Source organism: Salvelinus alpinus, chromosome 27, assembly GCF_045679555.1.
Source record: "Salvelinus alpinus chromosome 27, SLU_Salpinus.1, whole genome shotgun sequence".
NCBI lineage: Eukaryota > Metazoa > Chordata > Actinopteri > Salmoniformes > Salmonidae > Salvelinus > Salvelinus alpinus.
Window position 1 is genome coordinate 22186697 of NC_092112.1, and position 18225 is coordinate 22204921.

Here is an 18225-nt window from a genome sequence, read left to right on the forward strand (position 1 = left end):
AATTGTATTTCAGAAGTCAGATCCGACAGGGTTGTCAATCTTACAGGAATCAGGTTTGGGATAGGTTCATCCTTAATACAATCTTGCAACGAGTTTGCACAAAACTAGCAGATACTTACAGTTAGCTACAAGATGTACTTTTTCATTGCATTTTGGTCTGCAGTTCCCTGAAAGACAGTACAGTCAAAATATTAACATGAAGTTTGTGCATGCATGTTCAAATGTATCATGATCAATTATGCTAATTGTATTTCAGAAGTCAGATCCGACAGGGTTGTCAATCTTACAGGAATCAGGTTCGGGATAGGTTCATCCTTAATACAATCTTTGCAAAAAAACTAGGAGTAGACAACAGAATCTTACAGGCGTTACAGGAAGCCATGTTCTGGTGAAGAGGATTCCATTTCTGGTCTGCATATCTGACAAACGGTAAGATAAACAGTTTCACATTAAACCCTGGTGCATGTTCAACTGTGGCATCAGAAATCTGTAAATTGTATTTCAGAAGTCAGATCCGACAGGGTTGTCAATCTTACAGGAATCAGGTTCGGGATAGGTTCATCCTTAATACAATCTTTGCAAAAAACTAGGAGTAGACAACAGATTCTTACAGGCGTTACAGGAAGCCATGTTCTGGTGTGGAGGATTCCATTTCTGGTCTGCATATCTGACAAACGGTAAGATGAACAGTTTCACATTAAACCCTGGTGCATGTTCAACTGTGGTATCAGAAATTTTCTAATTGTATTTCAGAAGTCAGATCCGACAGGGTTGTCAATCTTACAGGAATCAGGTTTGGGATAGGTTCATCCTTAATACAATCTTGCAACGAGTTTGCACAAAACTAGCAGATACTTACAGTTAGCTACAAGATGTACTTTTTCATTGCATTCTGGTCTGCAGTTCCCTGAAAGACAGTACAGTCAAAATATTAACATGAAGTTTGTGCATGCATGTTCAAATGTATCATGATCAATTATGCTAATTGTATTTCAGAAGTCAGATCCGACAGGGTTGTCAATCTTACAGGAATCATGTTCGGGATAGGTTCATCCTTAATACAATCTTGCAACGAGTTTGCCAAAACTAGCAGATACTTACAGTTGATAGCTACAGTCTGTATTTTTCCCATACATGTCTGGTCTGAAGTTACCTGAAAGACAATAGGGTAAAGAAATATTACCATTAACTTTATTGTGCCTGGATGTTCAAATGGATCATGATCAATTATGCTAATTGTATTTCAGAAGTCAGATCCGACAGGGTTGTCAATCTTACAGGAATCAGGTTCGGGATAGGTTCATCCTTAATACAATCTTTGCAAAAAAAACTATCGAGTAGACAACAGAATCTTACAGGCGTTACAGGAAGCCAGGTTCTGGTGTGGAGGATTCCATTTCTGGTCTGCATATCTGACAAACGGTAAGATGAACAGTTTCACATTAAACCCTGGTGCATGTTCAACTGTGGCATCAGAAATCTGCAAATTGTATTTCAGAAGTCAGATCCGACAGGGTTGTCAATCTTACAGGAATCAGGTTCGGGATAGGTTCATCCTTAATACAATCTTGCAACGAGTTTGCACAAAACTAGCAGATACTTACAGTTGTTAGCTACAGTCTGTATTTTTCCCATCCATGTCTGGTCTGAAGTTACCTGAAAGACAATAGGGTAAAAAAATATTACCATTAAATTTATTGTGCCTGGATGTTCAAATGTATCATGATCAATTATGCTAATTGTAATTCAGAAGTCAGATCCGACAGGGTTGTCAATCTTACAGGAATCAGGTTCGGGATAGGTTCATCCTTAATACAATCTTTGCAAAAAAAACTAGGAGTAGACAACAGATTCTTACAGGCGTTACAGGAAGCCATGTTCTGGTGTGGAGGATTCCATTTCTGGTCTGCATATCTGACAAACGGTAAGATGAACAGTTTCACATTAAACCCTGGTGCATGTTCAACTGTGGTATCAGAAATTTTCTAATTGTATTTCAGAAGTCAGATCCGACAGGGTTGTCAATCTTACAGGAATCAGGTTTGGGATAGGTTCATCCTTAATACAATCTTGCAACGAGTTTGCACAAAACTAGCAGATACTTACAGTTAGCTACAAGATGTACTTTTTCATTGCATTCTGGTCTGCAGTTCCCTGAAAGACAGTACAGTCAAAATATTAACATGAAGTTTGTGCATGCATGTTCAAATGTATCATGATCAATTATGCTAATTGTATTTCAGAAGTCAGATCCGACAGGGTTGTCAATCTTACAGGAATCATGTTCGGGATAGGTTCATCCTTAATACAATCTTGCAACGAGTTTGCCAAAACTAGCAGATACTTACAGTTGATAGCTACAGTCTGTATTTTTCCCATACATGTCTGGTCTGAAGTTACCTGAAAGACAATAGGGTAAAAAAATATTACCATTAACTTTATTGTGCCTGGATGTTCAAATGGATCATGATCAATTATGCTAATTGTATTTCAGAAGTCAGATCCGACAGGGTTGTCAATCTTACAGGAATCAGGTTCGGGATAGGTTCATCCTTAATACAATCTTTGCAAAAAACTAGGAGTAGACAACAGATTCTTACAGGCGTTACAGGAAGCCATGTTCTGGTGTGGAGGATTCCATTTCTGGTCTGCATATCTGACAAACGGTAAGATGAACAGTTTCACATTAAACCCTGGTGCATGTTCAACTGTGGTATCAGAAATCTTCTAATTGTATTTCAGAAGTCAGATCCGACAGGGTTGTCAATCTTACAGGAATCAGGTTTGGGATAGGTTCATCCTTAATACAATCTTGCAACGAGTTTGCACAAAACTAGCAGATACTTACAGTTAGCTACAAGATGTACTTTTTCATTGCATTCTGGTCTGCAGTTCCCTGAAAGACAGTACAGTCAAAATATTAACATGAAGTTTGTGCATGCATGTTCAAATGTATCATGATCAATTATGCTAATTGCATTTCAGAAGTCAGATCCGACAGGGTTGTCAATCTTACAGGAATCAGGTTCGGGATAGGTTCATCCTTAATACAATCTTTGCAAAAAAACTAGGAGTAGACAACAGAATCTTACAGGCGTTACAGGAAGCCATGTTCTGGTGAAGAGGATTCCATTTCTGGTCTGCATATCTGACAAACGGTAAGATAAACAGTTTCACATTAAACCCTGGTGCATGTTCAACTGTGGCATCAGAAATCTGTAAATTGTATTTCAGAAGTCAGATCCGACAGGGTTGTCAATCTTACAGGAATCAGGTTCGGGATAGGTTCATCCTTAATACAATCTTTGCAAAAAACTAGGAGTAGACAACAGATTCTTACAGGCGTTACAGGAAGCCATGTTCTGGTGTGGAGGATTCCATTTCTGGTCTGCATATCTGACAAACGGTAAGATGAACAGTTTCACATTAAACCCTGGTGCATGTTCAACTGTGGTATCAGAAATTTTCTAATTGTATTTCAGAAGTCAGATCCGACAGGGTTGTCAATCTTACAGGAATCAGGTTTGGGATAGGTTCATCCTTAATACAATCTTGCAACGAGTTTGCACAAAACTAGCAGATACTTACAGTTAGCTACAAGATGTACTTTTTCATTGCATTCTGGTCTGCAGTTCCCTGAAAGACAGTACAGTCAAAATATTAACATGAAGTTTGTGCATGCATGTTCAAATGTATCATGATCAATTATGCTAATTGTATTTCAGAAGTCAGATCCGACAGGGTTGTCAATCTTACAGGAATCATGTTCGGGATAGGTTCATCCTTAATACAATCTTGCAACGAGTTTGCCAAAACTAGCAGATACTTACAGTTGATAGCTACAGTCTGTATTTTTCCCATACATGTCTGGTCTGAAGTTACCTGAAAGACAATAGGGTAAAAAAATATTACCATTAACTTTATTGTGCCTGGATGTTCAAATGGATCATGATCAATTATGCTAATTGTATTTCAGAAGTCAGATCCGACAGGGTTGTCAATCTTACAGGAATCAGGTTCGGGATAGGTTCATCCTTAATACAATCTTTGCAAAAAAAACTATCGAGTAGACAACAGAATCTTACAGGCGTTACAGGAAGCCAGGTTCTGGTGTGGAGGATTCCATTTCTGGTCTGCATATCTGACAAACGGTAAGATGAACAGTTTCACATTAAACCCTGGTGCATGTTCAACTGTGGCATCAGAAATCTGCAAATTGTATTTCAGAAGTCAGATCCGACAGGGTTGTCAATCTTACAGGAATCAGGTTCGGGATAGGTTCATCCTTAATACAATCTTGCAACGAGTTTGCACAAAACTAGCAGATACTTACAGTTGTTAGCTACAGTCTGTATTTTTCCCATCCATGTCTGGTCTGAAGTTACCTGAAAGACAATAGGGTAAAAAAATATTACCATTAAATTTATTGTGCCTGGATGTTCAAATGTATCATGATCAATTATGCTAATTGTAATTCAGAAGTCAGATCCGACAGGGTTGTCAATCTTACAGGAATCAGGTTCGGGATAGGTTCATCCTTAATACAATCTTTGCAAAAAAAACTAGGAGTAGACAACAGATTCTTACAGGCGTTACAGGAAGCCATGTTCTGGTGTGGAGGATTCCATTTCTGGTCTGCATATCTGACAAACGGTAAGATGAACAGTTTCACATTAAACCCTGGTGCATGTTCAACTGTGGTATCAGAAATGTTCTAATTGTATTTCAGAAGTCAGATCCGACAGGGTTGTCAATCTTACAGGAATCAGGTTTGGGATAGGTTCATCCTTAATACAATCTTGCAACGAGTTTGCACAAAACTAGCAGATACTTACAGTTAGCTACAAGATGTACTTTTTCATTGCATTCTGGTCTGCAGTTCCCTGAAAGACAGTACAGTCAAAATATTAACATGAAGTTTGTGCATGCATGTTCAAATGTATCATGATCAATTATGCTAATTGTATTTCAGAAGTCAGATCCGACAGGGTTGTCAATCTTACAGGAATCATGTTCGGGATAGGTTCATCCTTAATACAATCTTGCAACGAGTTTGCCAAAACTAGCAGATACTTACAGTTGATAGCTACAGTCTGTATTTTTCCCATACATGTCTGGTCTGAAGTTACCTGAAAGACAATAGGGTAAAAAAATATTACCATTAACTTTATTGTGCCTGGATGTTCAAATGGATCATGATCAATTATGCTAATTGTATTTCAGAAGTCAGATCCGACAGGGTTGTCAATCTTACAGGAATCAGGTTCGGGATAGGTTCATCCTTAATACAATCTTTGCAAAAAACTAGGAGTAGACAACAGATTCTTACAGGCGTTACAGGAAGCCATGTTCTGGTGTGGAGGATTCCATTTCTGGTCTGCATATCTGACAAACGGTAAGATGAACAGTTTCACATTAAACCCTGGTGCATGTTCAACTGTGGTATCAGAAATCTTCTAATTGTATTTCAGAAGTCAGATCCGACAGGGTTGTCAATCTTACAGGAATCAGGTTTGGGATAGGTTCATCCTTAATACAATCTTGCAACGAGTTTGCACAAAACTAGCAGATACTTACAGTTAGCTACAAGATGTACTTTTTCATTGCATTCTGGTCTGCAGTTCCCTGAAAGACAGTACAGTCAAAATATTAACATGAAGTTTGTGCATGCATGTTCAAATGTATCATGATCAATTATGCTAATTGCATTTCAGAAGTCAGATCCGACAGGGTTGTCAATCTTACAGGAATCAGGTTCGGGATAGGTTCATCCTTAATACAATCTTTGCAAAAAAACTAGGAGTAGACAACAGAATCTTACAGGCGTTACAGGAAGCCATGTTCTGGTGAAGAGGATTCCATTTCTGGTCTGCATATCTGACAAACGGTAAGATAAACAGTTTCACATTAAACCCTGGTGCATGTTCAACTGTGGCATCAGAAATCTGTAAATTGTATTTCAGAAGTCAGATCCGACAGGGTTGTCAATCTTACAGGAATCAGGTTCGGGATAGGTTCATCCTTAATACAATCTTTGCAAAAAACTAGGAGTAGACAACAGATTCTTACAGGCGTTACAGGAAGCCATGTTCTGGTGTGGAGGATTCCATTTCTGGTCTGCATATCTGACAAACGGTAAGATGAACAGTTTCACATTAAACCCTGGTGCATGTTCAACTGTGGTATCAGAAATTTTCTAATTGTATTTCAGAAGTCAGATCCGACAGGGTTGTCAATCTTACAGGAATCAGGTTTGGGATAGGTTCATCCTTAATACAATCTTGCAACGAGTTTGCACAAAACTAGCAGCTACTTACAGTTAGCTACAAGATGTACTTTTTCATTGCATTCTGGTCTGCAGTTCCCTGAAAGACAGTACAGTCAAAATATTAACATGAAGTTTGTGCATGCATGTTCAAATGTATCATGATCAATTATGCTAATTGTATTTCAGAAGTCAGATCCGACAGGGTTGTCAATCTTACAGGAATCATGTTCGGGATAGGTTCATCCTTAATACAATCTTGCAACGAGTTTGCCAAAACTAGCAGATACTTACAGTTGATAGCTACAGTCTGTATTTTTCCCATACATGTCTGGTCTGAAGTTACCTGAAAGACAATAGGGTAAAAAAATATTACCATTAACTTTATTGTGCCTGGATGTTCAAATGGATCATGATCAATTATGCTAATTGTATTTCAGAAGTCAGATCCGACAGGGTTGTCAATCTTACAGGAATCAGGTTCGGGATAGGTTCATCCTTAATACAATCTTTGCAAAAAACTAGGAGTAGACAACAGATTCTTACAGGCGTTACAGGAAGCCATGTTCTGGTGTGGAGGATTCCATTTCTGGTCTGCATATCTGACAAACGGTAAGATGAACAGTTTCACATTAAACCCTGGTGCATGTTCAACTGTGGTATCAGAAATCTTCTAATTGTATTTCAGAAGTCAGATCCGACAGGGTTGTCAATCTTACAGGAATCAGGTTTGGGATAGGTTCATCCTTAATACAATCTTGCAACGAGTTTGCACAAAACTAGCAGATACTTACAGTTAGCTACAAGATGTACTTTTTCATTGCATTCTGGTCTGCAGTTCCCTGAAAGACAGTACAGTCAAAATATTAACATGAAGTTTGTGCATGCATGTTCAAATGTATCATGATCAATTATGCTAATTGCATTTCAGAAGTCAGATCCGACAGGGTTGTCAATCTTACAGGAATCAGGTTCGGGATAGGTTCATCCTTAATACAATCTTTGCAAAAAAACTAGGAGTAGACAACAGAATCTTACAGGCGTTACAGGAAGCCATGTTCTGGTGAAGAGGATTCCATTTCTGGTCTGCATATCTGACAAACGGTAAGATAAACAGTTTCACATTAAACCCTGGTGCATGTTCAACTGTGGCATCAGAAATCTGTAAATTGTATTTCAGAAGTCAGATCCGACAGGGTTGTCAATCTTACAGGAATCAGGTTCGGGATAGGTTCATCCTTAATACAATCTTTGCAAAAAACTAGGAGTAGACAACAGATTCTTACAGGCGTTACAGGAAGCCATGTTCTGGTGTGGAGGATTCCATTTCTGGTCTGCATATCTGACAAACGGTAAGATGAACAGTTTCACATTAAACCCTGGTGCATGTTCAACTGTGGTATCAGAAATTTTCTAATTGTATTTCAGAAGTCAGATCCGACAGGGTTGTCAATCTTACAGGAATCAGGTTTGGGATAGGTTCATCCTTAATACAATCTTGCAACGAGTTTGCACAAAACTAGCAGATACTTACAGTTAGCTACAAGATGTACTTTTTCATTGCATTCTGGTCTCCAGTTCCCTGAAAGACAGTACAGTCAAAATATTAACATGAAGTTTGTGCATGCATGTTCAAATGTATCATGATCAATTATGCTAATTGTATTTCAGAAGTCAGATCCGACAGGGTTGTCAATCTTACAGGAATCATGTTCGGGATAGGTTCATCCTTAATACAATCTTGCAACGAGTTTGCCAAAACTAGCAGATACTTACAGTTGATAGCTACAGTCTGTATTTTTCCCATACATGTCTGGTCTGAAGTTACCTGAAAGACAATAGGGTAAAAAAATATTACCATTAACTTTATTGTGCCTGGATGTTCAAATGGATCATGATCAATTATGCTAATTGTATTTCAGAAGTCAGATCCGACAGGGTTGTCAATCTTACAGGAATCAGGTTCGGGATAGGTTCATCCTTAATACAATCTTTGCAAAAAAAACTATCGAGTAGACAACAGAATCTTACAGGCGTTACAGGAAGCCAGGTTCTGGTGTGGAGGATTCCATTTCTGGTCTGCATATCTGACAAACGGTAAGATGAACAGTTTCACATTAAACCCTGGTGCATGTTCAACTGTGGCATCAGAAATCTGCAAATTGTATTTCAGAAGTCAGATCCGACAGGGTTGTCAATCTTACAGGAATCAGGTTCGGGATAGGTTCATCCTTAATACAATCTTGCAACGAGTTTGCACAAAACTAGCAGATACTTACAGTTGTTAGCTACAGTCTGTATTTTTCCCATCCATGTCTGGTCTGAAGTTACCTGAAAGACAATAGGGTAAAAAAATATTACCATTAAATTTATTGTGCCTGGATGTTCAAATGTATCATGATCAATTATGCTAATTGTAATTCAGAAGTCAGATCCGACAGGGTTGTCAATCTTACAGGAATCAGGTTCGGGATAGGTTCATCCTTAATACAATCTTTGCAAAAAAAACTAGGAGTAGACAACAGATTCTTACAGGCGTTACAGGAAGCCATGTTCTGGTGTGGAGGATTCCATTTCTGGTCTGCATATCTGACAAACGGTAAGATGAACAGTTTCACATTAAACCCTGGTGCATGTTCAACTGTGGTATCAGAAATGTTCTAATTGTATTTCAGAAGTCAGATCCGACAGGGTTGTCAATCTTACAGGAATCAGGTTTGGGATAGGTTCATCCTTAATACAATCTTGCAACGAGTTTGCACAAAACTAGCAGATACTTACAGTTAGCTACAAGATGTACTTTTTCATTGCATTCTGGTCTGCAGTTCCCTGAAAGACAGTACAGTCAAAATATTAACATGAAGTTTGTGCATGCATGTTCAAATGTATCATGATCAATTATGCTAATTGTATTTCAGAAGTCAGATCCGACAGGGTTGTCAATCTTACAGGAATCATGTTCGGGATAGGTTCATCCTTAATACAATCTTGCAACGAGTTTGCCAAAACTAGCAGATACTTACAGTTGATAGCTACAGTCTGTATTTTTCCCATACATGTCTGGTCTGAAGTTACCTGAAAGACAATAGGGTAAAAAAATATTACCATTAACTTTATTGTGCCTGGATGTTCAAATGGATCATGATCAATTATGCTAATTGTATTTCAGAAGTCAGATCCGACAGGGTTGTCAATCTTACAGGAATCAGGTTCGGGATAGGTTCATCCTTAATACAATCTTTGCAAAAAACTAGGAGTAGACAACAGATTCTTACAGGCGTTACAGGAAGCCATGTTCTGGTGTGGAGGATTCCATTTCTGGTCTGCATATCTGACAAACGGTAAGATGAACAGTTTCACATTAAACCCTGGTGCATGTTCAACTGTGGTATCAGAAATCTTCTAATTGTATTTCAGAAGTCAGATCCGACAGGGTTGTCAATCTTACAGGAATCAGGTTTGGGATAGGTTCATCCTTAATACAATCTTGCAACGAGTTTGCACAAAACTAGCAGATACTTACAGTTAGCTACAAGATGTACTTTTTCATTGCATTCTGGTCTGCAGTTCCCTGAAAGACAGTACAGTCAAAATATTAACATGAAGTTTGTGCATGCATGTTCAAATGTATCATGATCAATTATGCTAATTGCATTTCAGAAGTCAGATCCGACAGGGTTGTCAATCTTACAGGAATCAGGTTCGGGATAGGTTCATCCTTAATACAATCTTTGCAAAAAAACTAGGAGTAGACAACAGAATCTTACAGGCGTTACAGGAAGCCATGTTCTGGTGAAGAGGATTCCATTTCTGGTCTGCATATCTGACAAACGGTAAGATAAACAGTTTCACATTAAACCCTGGTGCATGTTCAACTGTGGCATCAGAAATCTGTAAATTGTATTTCAGAAGTCAGATCCGACAGGGTTGTCAATCTTACAGGAATCAGGTTCGGGATAGGTTCATCCTTAATACAATCTTTGCAAAAAACTAGGAGTAGACAACAGATTCTTACAGGCGTTACAGGAAGCCATGTTCTGGTGTGGAGGATTCCATTTCTGGTCTGCATATCTGACAAACGGTAAGATGAACAGTTTCACATTAAACCCTGGTGCATGTTCAACTGTGGTATCAGAAATTTTCTAATTGTATTTCAGAAGTCAGATCCGACAGGGTTGTCAATCTTACAGGAATCAGGTTTGGGATAGGTTCATCCTTAATACAATCTTGCAACGAGTTTGCACAAAACTAGCAGATACTTACAGTTAGCTACAAGATGTACTTTTTCATTGCATTCTGGTCTGCAGTTCCCTGAAAGACAGTACAGTCAAAATATTAACATGAAGTTTGTGCATGCATGTTCAAATGTATCATGATCAATTATGCTAATTGTATTTCAGAAGTCAGATCCGACAGGGTTGTCAATCTTACAGGAATCATGTTCGGGATAGGTTCATCCTTAATACAATCTTGCAACGAGTTTGCCAAAACTAGCAGATACTTACAGTTGATAGCTACAGTCTGTATTTTTCCCATACATGTCTGGTCTGAAGTTACCTGAAAGACAATAGGGTAAAAAAATATTACCATTAACTTTATTGTGCCTGGATGTTCAAATGGATCATGATCAATTATGCTAATTGTATTTCAGAAGTCAGATCCGACAGGGTTGTCAATCTTACAGGAATCAGGTTCGGGATAGGTTCATCCTTAATACAATCTTTGCAAAAAAAACTATCGAGTAGACAACAGAATCTTACAGGCGTTACAGGAAGCCAGGTTCTGGTGTGGAGGATTCCATTTCTGGTCTGCATATCTGACAAACGGTAAGATGAACAGTTTCACATTAAACCCTGGTGCATGTTCAACTGTGGCATCAGAAATCTGCAAATTGTATTTCAGAAGTCAGATCCGACAGGGTTGTCAATCTTACAGGAATCAGGTTCGGGATAGGTTCATCCTTAATACAATCTTGCAACGAGTTTGCACAAAACTAGCAGATACTTACAGTTGTTAGCTACAGTCTGTATTTTTCCCATCCATGTCTGGTCTGAAGTTACCTGAAAGACAATAGGGTAAAAAAATATTACCATTAAATTTATTGTGCCTGGATGTTCAAATGTATCATGATCAATTATGCTAATTGTAATTCAGAAGTCAGATCCGACAGGGTTGTCAATCTTACAGGAATCAGGTTCGGGATAGGTTCATCCTTAATACAATCTTTGCAAAAAAAACTAGGAGTAGACAACAGATTCTTACAGGCGTTACAGGAAGCCATGTTCTGGTGTGGAGGATTCCATTTCTGGTCTGCATATCTGACAAACGGTAAGATGAACAGTTTCACATTAAACCCTGGTGCATGTTCAACTGTGGCATCAGAAATCTGCAAATTGTATTTCAGAAGTCAGATCCGACAGGGTTGTCAATCTTACAGGAATCAGGTTTGGGATAGGTTCATCCTTAATACAATCTTGCAACGAGTTTGCACAAAACTAGCAGATACTTACAGTTAGCTACAAGATGTACTTTTTCATTGCATTCTGGTCTGCAGTTCCCTGAAAGACAGTACAGTCAAAATATTAACATGAAGTTTGTGCATGCATGTTCAAATGTATCATGATCAATTATGCTAATTGTATTTCAGAAGTCAGATCCGACAGGGTTGTCAATCTTACAGGAATCAGGTTCGGGATAGGTTCATCCTTAATACAATATTGCAACGAGTTTGCACAAAACTAGCAGATACTTACAGTTGTTAGCTACAGTCTGTATTTTTCCCATCCATGTCTGGTCTGAAGTTACCTGAAAGACAATAGGGAAAAAAAATATTACCATTAACTTTATTGTGCCTGGATGTTCAAATGTATCATGATCAATTATGCTAATTGTATTTCAGAAGTCAGATCCGACAGCGTTGTCAATCTTACAGGAATCAGGTTCGGGATAGGTTCATCCTTAATACAATCTTTGCAAAAAACTAGGAGTAGACAACAGATTCTTACAGGCGTTACAGGAAGCCATGTTCTGGTGTGGAGGATTCCATTTCTGGTCTGCATATCTGACAAACGGTAAGATGAACAGTTTCACATTAAACCCTGGTGCATGTTCAACTGTGGTATCAGAAATCTTCTAATTGTATTTCAGAAGTCAGATCCGACAGGGTTGTCAATCTTACAGGAATCAGGTTTGGGATAGGTTCATCCTTAATACAATCTTGCAACGAGTTTGCACAAAACTAGCAGATACTTACAGTTAGCTACAAGATGTACTTTTTCATTGCATACTGGTCTGCAGTTCCCTGAAAGACAGTAGTCAAAATATTAACATGAAGTTTGTGCATGCATGTTCAAATGTATCATGATCAATTATGCTAATTGTATTTCAGAAGTCAGATCCGACAGGGTTGTCAATCTTACAGGAATCAGGTTCGGGATAGGTTCATCCTTAATACAATCTTTGCAAAAAAACTAGGAGTAGACAACAGAATCTTACAGGCGTTACAGGAAGCCATGTTCTGGTGAAGAGGATTCCATTTCTGGTCTGCATATCTGACAAACGGTAAGATAAACAGTTTCACATTAAACCCTGGTGCATGTTCAACTGTGGCATCAGAAATCTGTAAATTGTATTTCAGAAGTCAGATCCGACAGGGTTGTCAATCTTACAGGAATCAGGTTCGGGATAGGTTCATCCTTAATACAATCTTGCAACGAGTTTGCACAAAACTAGCAGATACTTACAGTTAGCTACAAGATGTACTTTTTCATTGCATTCTGGTCTGCAGTTCCCTGAAAGACAGTACAGTCAAAATATTAACATGAAGTTTGTGCCTGGATGTTCAAATGTATCATGATCAATTATGCTAATTGTATTTCAGGAGTCAGATCCGACAGGGTTGTCAATCTTACAGGAATCAGGTTCGGGATAGGTTCATCCTTAATACAATCTTTGCAAAAAAACTAGGAGTAGACAACAGAATCTTACAGGCGTTACAGGAAGCCATGTTCTGGTGTGGAGGATTCCATTTCTGGTCTGCATATCTGACAAACGGTAAGATGAACAGTTTCACATTAAACCCTGGTGCATGTTCAACTGTGGTATCAGAAATCTGCAAATTGTATTTCAGAAGTCAGATCCGACAGGGTTGTCAATCTTACAGGAATCAGGTTTGGGATAGGTTCATCCTTAATACAATCTTGCAACGAGTTTGCACAAAACTAGCAGATACTTACAGTTAGCTACAAGATGTACTTTTTCATTGCATTCTGGTCTGCAGTTCCCTGAAAGACGGTACAGTAAAAATATTAACATTAACTTTCTTGTGCGTTCATGTTCAAATGTATAGTGCAATTGTTAAGTATTCAGACCCAGTGACTTTTTCTACATTTGGTTACATTCCAGCCTAATTCTATAATGCATAAAATAAAACAAATCCTCATCTACACACAATACCCCATAATGACAAAGCAAAAACAGGTTTTATTTTTTTGTAAAAAATTAAAACACTCTGAATTATATCACATTTACATAAGTAATCCAACCCTTACTCAGTTTTTATTTTTTATTTTATTTCACCTTTATTCAACCAGGTAGGCTAGTTGAGAACAAGTTCTCATTTACAACTGCGACCTGGCCAAGATAAAGCAAAGCAGTGCTACACAAACAACAACACAGAATTACACATGGAATAAACAAACATAGTCAATAATACAATAGAAAAAGTCTATATACAGTGTGTGCAAATGTGGTAGGATAAGGGAGGTAGGCAATAAATAGGCCGTAGTGGCGAAATAATTACAATATAGCAATTAAACACTGGAGTGATAGATGTGCAGAAGATGAATGTGCAAGTAGAGATACTGGGGTGCAAAGGAGCAAAATAAATAAATGAATAACATTATGGGGATGAGGTAGCTTGGATTGGCTATTTACAGATGGGCTATGTACAGGTGCAGTGATCTGTGAGCTGCTCTGACAGCTGGTGATTAAAGTTAGTGAGGGAGATACGAGTCTCCAGCTTCAGTGATTTTTGCATTTAATTCCAGTCATTGGCAGCAGAGAACTGGAAGGAAAGGCAGCCAAAGGAGGAATTGGCTTTGGGGATGACCAGTGAAATATACCTGCTGGAGCACGTGCTATGGGTGGGTGCTGCTATGGTGACCAGTGAGCTGAGATAAGGCGGAGCTATACCTAGCAAAGACTTTTAAATGAACTGGAGCCAGTGGGTTTGGCAACGAATATGTAGCGAGGACCAGCCAACGAGAGCATACAGGTCGCAGTGGTGGGTAGTATATGGGGCTTTGGTGACAAAACAGATGGCACTGTGATAGACTGCATCCAATTTGCTGAGTAGAGTGTTGGAGGCTAATTTGTAAATGACATTGCTGAAGTCAAGGATCGGTAGGATAGTCAGTTTTACGAGGGTATGTTTGGCAGCATGAGTGAAGGATGCTTTGTTGCGAAATAGGGAGCCGATTCTAGATTTAATTTTGGATTGAAGATGCTTAATGTGAGTCTGGAAGGAGAGTTTACAGTCTAGCCAGACACCTAGGTATTTGTAGATGTCCACATATTCTAATTCAGAACTGTCCAGAGTAGTGATGCTGGACGGGCGGGCAGATGCTGGTAGCGATCGGTTGAAGAACATGCATTTAGTTTTACTTGCATTTAAGAACAGTTGGAGGCCACGGAAGGAGAGTTGTATGGCATTGAAGCTCGTCTGGAGGTTAGGTAACACAGTGTTCAAAGAAGGGCCAGAAGTATACAGAATGGTGTCGTCTGCGTAGAGGTGGATCAGAGAATCACCAGCGGCAAGAGACATCATTGATGTATACAGAGAAGAGAGTCGGCCCGAGAATTGAACCCTGTGGTACCCCCATAGAGAGACTGCCAGAGGTCCGGACAACAGGCCCTCCGATTTGACACACTGAACTCTGTCTGTTGGTGAACCAGGCGAGGCAGTCATTTGAGAAACCAAGGCTGTTGAGTCTTCCGATAAGAATGTGTTGATTGACTGAGTCGAAAGCCTTGGCCAGGTCGATGAATACAGCTGCACAGTATTGTACTTTGTTGAAGTACCTTTGGCAGAAATTACAGCCTTGAGTCTTCTTGGGTATGATGCTACAAGCTTGGCACCTGTATTTGGAGAGTTTTCCCATTCTTCTCTGCAGATCATCTCAAGCTCTGTCAGGTCGGATGGGGAGTGTCGCTGCACAGCTAGCTCCTGAGCGCTCTGAAGCAGGTTGTCATCAAGTATCTCTCTGTACTTTGCTCCGTTCATCTTTCCCTTGATCCTGACTAGTCTCCCAGTCCCTGCCGCTGAAAAGCTTCCCCACAGCATGTTGCTGCCACCACAATGCTTCACCGCAGGGATGATGCCAGGTTTCCTCCAGACATGACGCTTGGCATTCATGCCAAAGAGTTCAATCTTGGTTTCATCAGACCAAAGAATCTTGTTTCTTATGGTCTGATAGTCCTTTAGGTACCTTTTGGCAAACTCCAAGCGGGCTGTCATGTGCCTTTTACTGACGAGTGGCTTCCGCCTGGCCACTCTACCATAAAGGCCTGATTGGTGGAGTGCTACAGAGAAGCTTGTCCTTCTGGAAGGTTCTCCCATATCTCCAGAGGAACTCTGGAGCTCTGTCAGAGTGACCATAAGGTTCTTGGTCACCTCCCTGACCAAGGCCATTCTCCCCCGATTGCTCAGTTTGGCCGGGCAGCCAGCTCGAGGAAGAGTCTCGGCGGTTTCAAACCGCTTCCATTTAAGATTGATGGAGGCCACTGTGTTCTTGGGGACCTTCAATGCTGCAGAAATGTTTTGGTACCCTTCCCCAGATCTGTGCCTCGACACAATCCTGTCTTCGAGCTCCACAGACAATTCTTCCAACCTCATGGCTTGTTTTTACTCTGACATGCACTGTCAACTGTGGGACATTATACAGATGTGTGCCTTTCCAAATCATGTAGAAACATCAAGGATGATCAATGGAAACAGGATGCACCTGAGCTCAATTTCGAGTCTCATAGCAAAGGGTCTGAATACTTATGTAAACAAGTTAGTTTTTAAAATTATTAATACATTTGCAAAAAACCTGTTCTTGCTTTGTCATTATGGGGTATTGTGTGTAGATTGAGTTTTATTCATTTTTTAAAATCCATTTTAGAATAACGGGGGGAAAAGGAAGGGGTCTGAACACTTTCCGGGAATGCACTGTACGTAATTGTAATGCATATATAAATGCAATTAGTAATAATATTAGCTAGCAACAATATATAAATACTCTATTTTCATATTTTACAAACTGAAGGTTGACAATGTTTTTAAAAAGACAGGTAAAAAATATAAAAAAATAAATAAATTGAAAGTTAAGTAAACTAATGTACAATATTCATTCTTATTACAGGTATTTTTCAACCATTTCAAAATTATGCCAAAGTTAGAATACCTTTAATTGTTTAAATCTTGTATTCATTAGTAGTGTTATTTCCACAGTGGTATTGCTTTCCACCCTCTTATGCTTCATTCAACGCAGTTAGGTCAGTATTTTAAAATCATAATTTAACACCATCAAATGTCATGCATATTTTTGTGCTAACGTGTAGAGATAGAAGGGTTCGACTAAAAATAATGTTGTCAAAATTCAATTGTTATTCTTGTTTGGAAAAATAGGGTGCAAATAAAGCACTGGTTCTGAAAATAACATATTTCACTCAATAATCATTGTTTTATATTGACTTAAATAAACATAACATAAACATAACTGTATATGATAAGAGTTAGCTAAATTTGAGGTCTTAGACATTTGCAGATAGTATTGTCTCTAATAGGGAGGAAATACCTCAAGGTCCATGTTTGAACAATCTGCCTATAAATATTAGGATTCATGTGCTTGACCAATGTTTTTCTTAAAGTCAAACGTGTCCTTTTTGTGATAGAATACTAAGAAAATAAAACAAATATACATTTTTACCAAAAGGCACTGGGTAGTAGGAATGCCCATTGACCACAAATTATTATATTTACACAAAAATAAATGTTTGACTCATATCGATGCCACACATAGGCCGTTATCAAAACTTAAAGTTGCTTTTAGGAGCAGTCGCTCTTTTTTAATACAATCTTCAACAAAACTAGCAGCTGTTAAAATACAGTATATTCTTACAGGTTGTCTTGTTTTTGCATACAGACTTTAATGTTATGCCACACTATTTCACAAAACTAGCAGCAGTTAAATTGACTTACAGGAGTTGCATTTTTTTCCATGTCTGCAGTCCCCTGAAAGACATTAAGACAAGAATAGCCTGTTAACATGTACATTTATTGTGCATGTTCAAATATAGCATAGCTAGCTAATGTAATGTAAATTGTATTTCAGTAGTCAGATACGAGTGTTGTCGAATTTCAGAAGTCAGATTCGTCAGTAGCAGCAGTTAATTCATACAGCCGTTAGTTTTTCCTTCTACCTAATGTTTCTGGGTTGCAAAAGGTGCTTGGAAAGCAAGCAAACTTCGCTAACACGTGGTGCTCTACTTTGGCTTAATATTATTTCACATATCATTTTTAAAAGTGACGATTGGACGGACAACTAATGTCAATAGCTATCTGTCGCTAGGTTATCAAATCAAATCAAATCAAATTTATTAGTCACATACACATGGTTAGCAGATGTTAATGCGAGTGTAGCGAAATGCTTGTGCTTCTAGTTCCGACAATGCAGTAATAACAACAAGTAATCTAACTTAACAATTCCGCAACTACTACTGTCGCTAGGTTATAACTGCAGATGTATTGCTAATAGTCTTACTTCCAGTGAACTTCGCCAGCACACTAACTGAGTTAACAAGTTGGACTTTGCAGATAAAAGAGATCCTGTAAGCGTTTCGTGAAGTACTTATATTCATATTATCACACGATTCAAAACAGCCGATTCAAACATTGGCGAAAGTGCCATTGAAAT

At 38.7% G+C, this 18225-nt stretch overlaps 1 long non-coding RNA gene and 55 other non-coding genes across 56 annotated transcripts; all 56 read right to left on the reverse strand.

Annotated features, from left to right (window-relative positions):
- Positions 1-6: 6 nt before the first annotated feature.
- On the reverse strand, positions 7-78 carry LOC139556731 (small nucleolar RNA SNORD50). Its single transcript, XR_011671209.1, has one exon. It is a non-coding gene; the product is annotated as a small nucleolar RNA SNORD50 (small nucleolar RNA).
- Positions 79-249: 171 nt separating this feature from the next.
- LOC139556826 (small nucleolar RNA SNORD50) lies at positions 250-321 on the reverse strand. Its single transcript, XR_011671299.1, has one exon. It is a non-coding gene; the product is annotated as a small nucleolar RNA SNORD50 (small nucleolar RNA).
- A 177-nt stretch (positions 322-498) lies between these two features.
- Positions 499-570, reverse strand: LOC139556688 (small nucleolar RNA SNORD50). The gene has a single exon (XR_011671167.1). It is a non-coding gene; the product is annotated as a small nucleolar RNA SNORD50 (small nucleolar RNA).
- Positions 571-746: 176 nt separating this feature from the next.
- On the reverse strand, positions 747-818 carry LOC139556732 (small nucleolar RNA SNORD50). The gene has a single exon (XR_011671210.1). It is a non-coding gene; the product is annotated as a small nucleolar RNA SNORD50 (small nucleolar RNA).
- Positions 819-989: 171 nt separating this feature from the next.
- Positions 990-1061, reverse strand: LOC139556762 (small nucleolar RNA SNORD50). The gene has a single exon (XR_011671238.1). It is a non-coding gene; the product is annotated as a small nucleolar RNA SNORD50 (small nucleolar RNA).
- A 179-nt stretch (positions 1062-1240) lies between these two features.
- LOC139556689 (small nucleolar RNA SNORD50) lies at positions 1241-1312 on the reverse strand. Its single transcript, XR_011671168.1, has one exon. It is a non-coding gene; the product is annotated as a small nucleolar RNA SNORD50 (small nucleolar RNA).
- Positions 1313-1491: 179 nt separating this feature from the next.
- LOC139556690 (small nucleolar RNA SNORD50) lies at positions 1492-1563 on the reverse strand. Its single transcript, XR_011671169.1, has one exon. It is a non-coding gene; the product is annotated as a small nucleolar RNA SNORD50 (small nucleolar RNA).
- Positions 1564-1743: 180 nt separating this feature from the next.
- On the reverse strand, positions 1744-1815 carry LOC139556776 (small nucleolar RNA SNORD50). Its single transcript, XR_011671252.1, has one exon. It is a non-coding gene; the product is annotated as a small nucleolar RNA SNORD50 (small nucleolar RNA).
- A 178-nt stretch (positions 1816-1993) lies between these two features.
- On the reverse strand, positions 1994-2065 carry LOC139556733 (small nucleolar RNA SNORD50). Its single transcript, XR_011671211.1, has one exon. It is a non-coding gene; the product is annotated as a small nucleolar RNA SNORD50 (small nucleolar RNA).
- Positions 2066-2236: 171 nt separating this feature from the next.
- Positions 2237-2308, reverse strand: LOC139556763 (small nucleolar RNA SNORD50). Its single transcript, XR_011671239.1, has one exon. It is a non-coding gene; the product is annotated as a small nucleolar RNA SNORD50 (small nucleolar RNA).
- Positions 2309-2487: 179 nt separating this feature from the next.
- On the reverse strand, positions 2488-2559 carry LOC139556691 (small nucleolar RNA SNORD50). Its single transcript, XR_011671170.1, has one exon. It is a non-coding gene; the product is annotated as a small nucleolar RNA SNORD50 (small nucleolar RNA).
- Positions 2560-2735: 176 nt separating this feature from the next.
- LOC139556734 (small nucleolar RNA SNORD50) lies at positions 2736-2807 on the reverse strand. The gene has a single exon (XR_011671212.1). It is a non-coding gene; the product is annotated as a small nucleolar RNA SNORD50 (small nucleolar RNA).
- Positions 2808-2978: 171 nt separating this feature from the next.
- Positions 2979-3050, reverse strand: LOC139556692 (small nucleolar RNA SNORD50). The gene has a single exon (XR_011671171.1). It is a non-coding gene; the product is annotated as a small nucleolar RNA SNORD50 (small nucleolar RNA).
- Positions 3051-3227: 177 nt separating this feature from the next.
- Positions 3228-3299, reverse strand: LOC139556694 (small nucleolar RNA SNORD50). Its single transcript, XR_011671173.1, has one exon. It is a non-coding gene; the product is annotated as a small nucleolar RNA SNORD50 (small nucleolar RNA).
- A 176-nt stretch (positions 3300-3475) lies between these two features.
- LOC139556735 (small nucleolar RNA SNORD50) lies at positions 3476-3547 on the reverse strand. Its single transcript, XR_011671213.1, has one exon. It is a non-coding gene; the product is annotated as a small nucleolar RNA SNORD50 (small nucleolar RNA).
- A 171-nt stretch (positions 3548-3718) lies between these two features.
- LOC139556764 (small nucleolar RNA SNORD50) lies at positions 3719-3790 on the reverse strand. The gene has a single exon (XR_011671240.1). It is a non-coding gene; the product is annotated as a small nucleolar RNA SNORD50 (small nucleolar RNA).
- A 179-nt stretch (positions 3791-3969) lies between these two features.
- On the reverse strand, positions 3970-4041 carry LOC139556695 (small nucleolar RNA SNORD50). The gene has a single exon (XR_011671174.1). It is a non-coding gene; the product is annotated as a small nucleolar RNA SNORD50 (small nucleolar RNA).
- Positions 4042-4220: 179 nt separating this feature from the next.
- On the reverse strand, positions 4221-4292 carry LOC139556696 (small nucleolar RNA SNORD50). The gene has a single exon (XR_011671175.1). It is a non-coding gene; the product is annotated as a small nucleolar RNA SNORD50 (small nucleolar RNA).
- Positions 4293-4472: 180 nt separating this feature from the next.
- On the reverse strand, positions 4473-4544 carry LOC139556777 (small nucleolar RNA SNORD50). The gene has a single exon (XR_011671253.1). It is a non-coding gene; the product is annotated as a small nucleolar RNA SNORD50 (small nucleolar RNA).
- Positions 4545-4722: 178 nt separating this feature from the next.
- LOC139556736 (small nucleolar RNA SNORD50) lies at positions 4723-4794 on the reverse strand. The gene has a single exon (XR_011671214.1). It is a non-coding gene; the product is annotated as a small nucleolar RNA SNORD50 (small nucleolar RNA).
- A 171-nt stretch (positions 4795-4965) lies between these two features.
- LOC139556765 (small nucleolar RNA SNORD50) lies at positions 4966-5037 on the reverse strand. The gene has a single exon (XR_011671241.1). It is a non-coding gene; the product is annotated as a small nucleolar RNA SNORD50 (small nucleolar RNA).
- Positions 5038-5216: 179 nt separating this feature from the next.
- On the reverse strand, positions 5217-5288 carry LOC139556697 (small nucleolar RNA SNORD50). Its single transcript, XR_011671176.1, has one exon. It is a non-coding gene; the product is annotated as a small nucleolar RNA SNORD50 (small nucleolar RNA).
- A 176-nt stretch (positions 5289-5464) lies between these two features.
- On the reverse strand, positions 5465-5536 carry LOC139556738 (small nucleolar RNA SNORD50). Its single transcript, XR_011671215.1, has one exon. It is a non-coding gene; the product is annotated as a small nucleolar RNA SNORD50 (small nucleolar RNA).
- Positions 5537-5707: 171 nt separating this feature from the next.
- On the reverse strand, positions 5708-5779 carry LOC139556698 (small nucleolar RNA SNORD50). Its single transcript, XR_011671177.1, has one exon. It is a non-coding gene; the product is annotated as a small nucleolar RNA SNORD50 (small nucleolar RNA).
- Positions 5780-5956: 177 nt separating this feature from the next.
- LOC139556699 (small nucleolar RNA SNORD50) lies at positions 5957-6028 on the reverse strand. The gene has a single exon (XR_011671178.1). It is a non-coding gene; the product is annotated as a small nucleolar RNA SNORD50 (small nucleolar RNA).
- A 176-nt stretch (positions 6029-6204) lies between these two features.
- On the reverse strand, positions 6205-6276 carry LOC139556739 (small nucleolar RNA SNORD50). The gene has a single exon (XR_011671216.1). It is a non-coding gene; the product is annotated as a small nucleolar RNA SNORD50 (small nucleolar RNA).
- A 171-nt stretch (positions 6277-6447) lies between these two features.
- LOC139556766 (small nucleolar RNA SNORD50) lies at positions 6448-6519 on the reverse strand. Its single transcript, XR_011671242.1, has one exon. It is a non-coding gene; the product is annotated as a small nucleolar RNA SNORD50 (small nucleolar RNA).
- A 179-nt stretch (positions 6520-6698) lies between these two features.
- Positions 6699-6770, reverse strand: LOC139556700 (small nucleolar RNA SNORD50). Its single transcript, XR_011671179.1, has one exon. It is a non-coding gene; the product is annotated as a small nucleolar RNA SNORD50 (small nucleolar RNA).
- Positions 6771-6946: 176 nt separating this feature from the next.
- LOC139556740 (small nucleolar RNA SNORD50) lies at positions 6947-7018 on the reverse strand. Its single transcript, XR_011671217.1, has one exon. It is a non-coding gene; the product is annotated as a small nucleolar RNA SNORD50 (small nucleolar RNA).
- A 171-nt stretch (positions 7019-7189) lies between these two features.
- Positions 7190-7261, reverse strand: LOC139556701 (small nucleolar RNA SNORD50). The gene has a single exon (XR_011671180.1). It is a non-coding gene; the product is annotated as a small nucleolar RNA SNORD50 (small nucleolar RNA).
- Positions 7262-7438: 177 nt separating this feature from the next.
- Positions 7439-7510, reverse strand: LOC139556702 (small nucleolar RNA SNORD50). The gene has a single exon (XR_011671181.1). It is a non-coding gene; the product is annotated as a small nucleolar RNA SNORD50 (small nucleolar RNA).
- A 176-nt stretch (positions 7511-7686) lies between these two features.
- On the reverse strand, positions 7687-7758 carry LOC139556741 (small nucleolar RNA SNORD50). The gene has a single exon (XR_011671218.1). It is a non-coding gene; the product is annotated as a small nucleolar RNA SNORD50 (small nucleolar RNA).
- A 171-nt stretch (positions 7759-7929) lies between these two features.
- On the reverse strand, positions 7930-8001 carry LOC139556767 (small nucleolar RNA SNORD50). Its single transcript, XR_011671243.1, has one exon. It is a non-coding gene; the product is annotated as a small nucleolar RNA SNORD50 (small nucleolar RNA).
- Positions 8002-8180: 179 nt separating this feature from the next.
- On the reverse strand, positions 8181-8252 carry LOC139556703 (small nucleolar RNA SNORD50). Its single transcript, XR_011671182.1, has one exon. It is a non-coding gene; the product is annotated as a small nucleolar RNA SNORD50 (small nucleolar RNA).
- Positions 8253-8431: 179 nt separating this feature from the next.
- Positions 8432-8503, reverse strand: LOC139556705 (small nucleolar RNA SNORD50). The gene has a single exon (XR_011671184.1). It is a non-coding gene; the product is annotated as a small nucleolar RNA SNORD50 (small nucleolar RNA).
- Positions 8504-8683: 180 nt separating this feature from the next.
- LOC139556778 (small nucleolar RNA SNORD50) lies at positions 8684-8755 on the reverse strand. The gene has a single exon (XR_011671254.1). It is a non-coding gene; the product is annotated as a small nucleolar RNA SNORD50 (small nucleolar RNA).
- A 178-nt stretch (positions 8756-8933) lies between these two features.
- LOC139556742 (small nucleolar RNA SNORD50) lies at positions 8934-9005 on the reverse strand. The gene has a single exon (XR_011671219.1). It is a non-coding gene; the product is annotated as a small nucleolar RNA SNORD50 (small nucleolar RNA).
- A 171-nt stretch (positions 9006-9176) lies between these two features.
- Positions 9177-9248, reverse strand: LOC139556768 (small nucleolar RNA SNORD50). Its single transcript, XR_011671244.1, has one exon. It is a non-coding gene; the product is annotated as a small nucleolar RNA SNORD50 (small nucleolar RNA).
- A 179-nt stretch (positions 9249-9427) lies between these two features.
- On the reverse strand, positions 9428-9499 carry LOC139556706 (small nucleolar RNA SNORD50). The gene has a single exon (XR_011671185.1). It is a non-coding gene; the product is annotated as a small nucleolar RNA SNORD50 (small nucleolar RNA).
- A 176-nt stretch (positions 9500-9675) lies between these two features.
- LOC139556743 (small nucleolar RNA SNORD50) lies at positions 9676-9747 on the reverse strand. The gene has a single exon (XR_011671220.1). It is a non-coding gene; the product is annotated as a small nucleolar RNA SNORD50 (small nucleolar RNA).
- A 171-nt stretch (positions 9748-9918) lies between these two features.
- LOC139556707 (small nucleolar RNA SNORD50) lies at positions 9919-9990 on the reverse strand. The gene has a single exon (XR_011671186.1). It is a non-coding gene; the product is annotated as a small nucleolar RNA SNORD50 (small nucleolar RNA).
- A 177-nt stretch (positions 9991-10167) lies between these two features.
- Positions 10168-10239, reverse strand: LOC139556708 (small nucleolar RNA SNORD50). Its single transcript, XR_011671187.1, has one exon. It is a non-coding gene; the product is annotated as a small nucleolar RNA SNORD50 (small nucleolar RNA).
- Positions 10240-10415: 176 nt separating this feature from the next.
- On the reverse strand, positions 10416-10487 carry LOC139556744 (small nucleolar RNA SNORD50). The gene has a single exon (XR_011671221.1). It is a non-coding gene; the product is annotated as a small nucleolar RNA SNORD50 (small nucleolar RNA).
- Positions 10488-10658: 171 nt separating this feature from the next.
- On the reverse strand, positions 10659-10730 carry LOC139556769 (small nucleolar RNA SNORD50). The gene has a single exon (XR_011671245.1). It is a non-coding gene; the product is annotated as a small nucleolar RNA SNORD50 (small nucleolar RNA).
- Positions 10731-10909: 179 nt separating this feature from the next.
- LOC139556709 (small nucleolar RNA SNORD50) lies at positions 10910-10981 on the reverse strand. Its single transcript, XR_011671188.1, has one exon. It is a non-coding gene; the product is annotated as a small nucleolar RNA SNORD50 (small nucleolar RNA).
- Positions 10982-11160: 179 nt separating this feature from the next.
- LOC139556710 (small nucleolar RNA SNORD50) lies at positions 11161-11232 on the reverse strand. The gene has a single exon (XR_011671189.1). It is a non-coding gene; the product is annotated as a small nucleolar RNA SNORD50 (small nucleolar RNA).
- Positions 11233-11412: 180 nt separating this feature from the next.
- LOC139556779 (small nucleolar RNA SNORD50) lies at positions 11413-11484 on the reverse strand. Its single transcript, XR_011671255.1, has one exon. It is a non-coding gene; the product is annotated as a small nucleolar RNA SNORD50 (small nucleolar RNA).
- A 178-nt stretch (positions 11485-11662) lies between these two features.
- LOC139556745 (small nucleolar RNA SNORD50) lies at positions 11663-11734 on the reverse strand. Its single transcript, XR_011671222.1, has one exon. It is a non-coding gene; the product is annotated as a small nucleolar RNA SNORD50 (small nucleolar RNA).
- A 171-nt stretch (positions 11735-11905) lies between these two features.
- Positions 11906-11977, reverse strand: LOC139556711 (small nucleolar RNA SNORD50). Its single transcript, XR_011671190.1, has one exon. It is a non-coding gene; the product is annotated as a small nucleolar RNA SNORD50 (small nucleolar RNA).
- A 180-nt stretch (positions 11978-12157) lies between these two features.
- Positions 12158-12229, reverse strand: LOC139556714 (small nucleolar RNA SNORD50). Its single transcript, XR_011671193.1, has one exon. It is a non-coding gene; the product is annotated as a small nucleolar RNA SNORD50 (small nucleolar RNA).
- A 176-nt stretch (positions 12230-12405) lies between these two features.
- On the reverse strand, positions 12406-12477 carry LOC139556746 (small nucleolar RNA SNORD50). Its single transcript, XR_011671223.1, has one exon. It is a non-coding gene; the product is annotated as a small nucleolar RNA SNORD50 (small nucleolar RNA).
- Positions 12478-12646: 169 nt separating this feature from the next.
- Positions 12647-12718, reverse strand: LOC139556712 (small nucleolar RNA SNORD50). Its single transcript, XR_011671191.1, has one exon. It is a non-coding gene; the product is annotated as a small nucleolar RNA SNORD50 (small nucleolar RNA).
- A 177-nt stretch (positions 12719-12895) lies between these two features.
- On the reverse strand, positions 12896-12967 carry LOC139556713 (small nucleolar RNA SNORD50). The gene has a single exon (XR_011671192.1). It is a non-coding gene; the product is annotated as a small nucleolar RNA SNORD50 (small nucleolar RNA).
- Positions 12968-13138: 171 nt separating this feature from the next.
- On the reverse strand, positions 13139-13210 carry LOC139556752 (small nucleolar RNA SNORD50). Its single transcript, XR_011671229.1, has one exon. It is a non-coding gene; the product is annotated as a small nucleolar RNA SNORD50 (small nucleolar RNA).
- Positions 13211-13387: 177 nt separating this feature from the next.
- On the reverse strand, positions 13388-13459 carry LOC139556747 (small nucleolar RNA SNORD50). The gene has a single exon (XR_011671224.1). It is a non-coding gene; the product is annotated as a small nucleolar RNA SNORD50 (small nucleolar RNA).
- On the reverse strand, positions 13443-18223 carry LOC139556171 (uncharacterized). The gene is made up of 3 exons (XR_011671079.1): positions 18073-18223; positions 17511-17543; positions 13443-13548 (listed from the first exon to the last, which is right to left on the reverse strand). It is a non-coding gene; the product is annotated as an uncharacterized lncRNA (long non-coding RNA).
- Positions 18224-18225: the final 2 nt, after the last annotated feature.